Source organism: Otolemur garnettii, unplaced genomic scaffold (genome assembly GCF_000181295.1).
Source record: "Otolemur garnettii isolate 467f Iridium unplaced genomic scaffold, OtoGar3 scaffold00011, whole genome shotgun sequence".
NCBI lineage: Eukaryota > Metazoa > Chordata > Mammalia > Primates > Galagidae > Otolemur > Otolemur garnettii.
In genome coordinates this window covers 10,643,152-10,647,709 of record NW_003852406.1, presented here as the reverse complement: position 1 = coordinate 10,647,709, position 4,558 = coordinate 10,643,152, and the positions used below count along the sequence as shown (strand labels likewise).

The window sequence follows — 4,558 nt, the reverse complement described above, 5'->3', positions numbered from 1 at the left end:
TCAAGCTGTCGCTTGTGTTGCTGTCCAGTAGCCCAAAATGCCTTCCTTCCCTGTCTCTGGCAAACACCCCTCTTCTAAAACTCAACTCAAGCAATGGAGCTGGAAGGAGTTTAGGGGCACCTGGTTCAGTGGTTCTCAGCCCTTTCACCACCCAAACCCTTTCATTAGTTTCTTTCGTTCTTTCTTTCTTTTTTTTCATATTTTCTGTTATTTATTGGTTCTCCTCCAAAAGGGTCTATGCTTGACTAAGCTGTTAACAGCTCACCTCGGCTCAAGTCTGTGTAACTCTGAGTTACATAGGACGGAAAGAAGCTCAGAGCTGCTTGTGCAGTTTGGCTGGTGACAATGACAAAAGATACTTTACTGAAACAGCCATCATGTGGGAGGGAAGACAAACTTGAACACAGACACAGGAGATCGTCTATAAGGGCCGTGAGCTCAGGGCTGGCGTGAGGGAGACCAGCCAACCACAAGTAGCCACGTTCACCAGACCCAGCACAGGCCCTGGGTGTGGGTGTGAGCCACACTGGGGACAGCCCGTCCACACAGCACTCTTGCTGGTGGGTGGGAGGGCCTGGCCTCAGGCAGGACTGCTCAGACGCCATTGGCTCCAGCCAGGAGACCTGACTGGTGCTGCCCTCACGCTGCACAGGCTCCTGGGGCCTGGACCACAGGAGCCCTGCCTCCTCTCTGCCCTTGGCACATGGGGGAGGAGGAGGGAGCCATCTTGCTATGGCTTCTCACATCAGTGTTTGCCACTCTTGATGGCAACCATGAAATTAGGCTCACAGGTCACAACCAGCCTTGTGCTGTGATACAGAATAAAATAGAAAACATTAAGACATGTAATATGCAAAAAAGGAAAAAATTCTCCCATAAAACATTTTAGTTACATGTACATGTGAACCACATCCAACTAGAAAATCTACCTCTGGGTTCACTCGGAACACCATCAGGCCAGCCATGGTACCTAAGCTATTACCTCGGTTTCCCCAACAACGTGTGACTTACGTCCCTTGCAGAAGCAAACAGGTTTTCTGCACATTCTATGGCATTTCTCAGTTGCCCAAGTGGTTTTTAAACCTGAAATCTGAGGAAGCAGGTGGAAACTTCGGGAACGCCCTGTCAATATCTCAGCAGATATTTGCAGCAGTTTGAATGACATGTCCAGGTTTCCACTCAAAAGAGAGGTCTTGGTCCTAATGCCTCTCTCAGACGTACACCGAGAGGAAGCAGTGGGTGTGTTTCCCAGGGGCAGGAGGCATCTCCAGGCCTAGTCCCCGAACACATGTGTCTGTCCCCCCAGGAGGCTCAGGGAACAGTACCCAGGACCCCTCAGTGGGGTCTGCTGCGGACTCCAAGTGTGACCGTTTGCCAGAGGTTAGCATCCCAGAATGGTCTCCTGGCTCAGAAAACGTCCTCTTGTAGTTCCGCCAATTGGACCCTCCTCAGTGCCATTTGCAGATGTTCAGGATGTCCTGGATGTGCTGCATGATCAGGTTGATTGCCACCATGTTGTCAACCCCACGTGGGGTGATCACATCAGCTACTTCTTTGTCGGCAGGCAGAATTCCTCGAAGGCTGGCTTGACAAAGCTGGTGTACTGGGTCAGAATCTGCTCTAGGTCCCTTCCTCGGTGCACCTCCCAGAGAACTCTCCGTGACAGCCTGACGTCAGAGTCTGTGTTCACGAAGAGGCGCAGGTGAAACATGTCCCAGATCTCCTGGCTATAGAACACCAACATGCCCTCAAACAGGATCACATCTGCAGGGTAGGCCACTGTGGTCTCCGATAACCTTGAGTGGGTCACAAAATCATAGGTGGGGACTTCAGCAGTTTTGCCCTCCACGATGTTTTTCAGAGTCCAATGCATCAAATCATTATCAAAAGCATCTGCGTGGTCAAAATTGTACTGTCCCTTCAAGGCCTTGGCCTTCTGCTCTGCCATCAGGACCTTGTAGAACCTGTCCTGGCTCAGAATGACAAGCTTGCACTGCCGGGGGTCCACCTTGTTCTGTTCCAGCAGCTCCATAATTTTCTCACCCACAGTTGACCTGATCAGGAAGGGCTGCTGGTGGGGACGGCTCTGTGTTTTGCAGATTTTTGTCTCCCAAATAAACAGAATTTACCAAATAATAATAAATTAATTGACCAAAGACTTACACAACCAGCAAACTGAACTTCCAATCAGCAAATAACCATTCTGTGTTAATCTGATTCCAGCCCAGCACAAAGAAACTTGATGTATTTAGTAGTCTGGGGCAGCCTGATGTCTGGTAACGGTGCAAATACAGGTAGGCTTTCTGGTTGGAAAAAGCCAGAGAAAACTGGTTATTTTCTAGAGTCGTTAGAGATCTGGAGGCCCTCCACTTGGAACCCAATCTAAACCTCACTATTCAAATATATTCATTCCTTAGTTATATTGGGACAAATGGACCAATAGCTGACAGTGGCTTCTTTCCTACCACGTACAGAACACTGCACTAGGCCCTCTTACATAGATCTCACTGAGAAGTCCTATCACCTGTATGAGGCGGGTAGTGCCATCATATATCATCCCCATTTGACAGATGAGGAAACTGAGATAAGGATAAGTAACTTTCTTGAGGACATTTAACTATTAAGAGTATGTGACAGGCTTAGCACAGTGGCTTGTGTCTCTAATCGTAGCACTCTGGCAGGCTGAGGAAGGTGGGTGGATCACTTGGCTCAGGAGTTCGAGACCAGCCTGAGCAAGGGCAAGACCCCATCTCTAAAAAAATAGCTGGGTGTTGTGGGGAGCAACCTGTGCCAATCACTGTAGTCCCAGCTACTTGGGAGGCTGAGGCAAGAGGATCACTTTAGCCCACAAGTCTGAGGTTACTGTGAGCTGTGATGCCACAGCACTCTACTGAGGGCAACAGAATGAGATTCTGTCTCAAAAAAAAAAAAAAAAGAATAAGTGACAGAAGTAGGACACTGAGCCAGGTTGTTTTGTTTCATTTCTGGCTTATTGAGATTTAATTCACATATTAATTCATATAACTCACCATTTATTATGTGAATCTTATTGAGATTTAATTCACATATTAATTCACATAACTCACCATTTAATGTATATAATTCAATGGTTGAGTATATTTGAAGTTACACAACCATCACCTCAATCTGTTTTAGAAGGGTTCATCATCCTTTAAAGAAACTCCATACCTATTTGCCTCTCTCCCCACTTCTCCCAATCTCCTCCTTTGCCCTAGGCAACCTCTGACCTACAGTCTGCCTGTAGGGTGGACTCACCCATTCTTGTGTAAATTGACCCTGCGTCTCTAAATTCCACATGACTACAAGCTCTCGCCTCCTTGGAATTGAGGCAGGATTACAAATGTTCTTTGTAATTTTATAGACTATTTCTTAGGTACTTTGAAAACAGAGTGAATAGATGCTACGTTCCTCAAGTCTAAAGTGCACAGTAATGCAATTATTATTCCTTATCAGGGTAAGAAATGGCATACCATTATTTAGCTGTCAAATTCTTAACACTGAAATGGCCATACACTGTTTCATACCACAGAAAGTGACTGGAGGATGTGCATATTGGTTATAGGCAACCGCCCAGCACTTGAGAAAAGCGATCCCTCTTACCCTCCAGCTAAGCCTTCTCATCATTTTGTTGTGAGCTGGGTCAACAAACTGCCTTTGCCGCTACCTGGGCTTTCCCTCTCCAGGTTGCAAGGGTCCTGGTCCAGGGGTATGAGGTCCCTTCCTACCGGAAAGACCCTTCTGTGTTTTCTGACTCCTCTGCTCTCCTCTCCTCGACCTTCCCTCGTCTGCCAATTGCTGTTGGCAACATGATTTATTCTCCTGCCACAGACGGTGAGGATGTTTAACACCCATGTCTAATAGTTCTCCATATAGAATCCCCCTCTTGTCAGCGGCTTTGTCTGCCGGGTTCAGGTTCCGTGTTCCCAGGGGATTAATGATTCCTGCTGGTTTGTCCTTTCATCTCTTTGGGGTCTGTCCTGAAAGTCTGTCGTGAGTGCATGTGTTTGGCTTGTACCTCGGGTGTCAGTGAAACAGAATGAGTGAAACTCATTCTGCAGGTTGTGACAGACATGGATAGGCCTCCTAGAAACTGGTGTTGTACAAAGAGTCACCTTTGTCTCTTTGTTCCTTCCTTCATTCATTTATTCTCTCACCCTCAGCTTCTCAAGCATCGTGGGTATGGGGGACACAGCCTCACTCCCTGCAGGGTGCTCTCTTCCCTGGCCCTGCTTCTCATCTGGGGAATAAGTACACTTGGGATACCAGATGTGGGTCTCAGGTGGGGTTGACTAAGCTTTTAGATAATCATGGGGCCTCTCTCTGGAGGACCAGATTTAGTTAATATTTCAGGAAAGAAATTTTGGATTAAAACAAGGACTCATCTATTAGAAGAGAGACTTAAAAGTTAGCCTGACTTATGAAGATAAAATCTGAGACCTCAAAGACAATTTGGGGCTTGAGAGGAATTTCTTTGACTCTACTCCTTGGCCCAAGCACACACATCAGACACATGCCAGGACCAGCTTCCGGGGGGATT

At 47.1% G+C, this 4,558-nt stretch overlaps 1 pseudogene; it reads right to left on the bottom strand.

Moving 5' to 3' along the window:
• Positions 1 to 1,211: 1,211 nt before the first annotated feature.
• LOC100949845 lies at positions 1,212 to 4,193 on the bottom strand (annotated as a pseudogene).
• Positions 4,194 to 4,558: the final 365 nt, after the last annotated feature.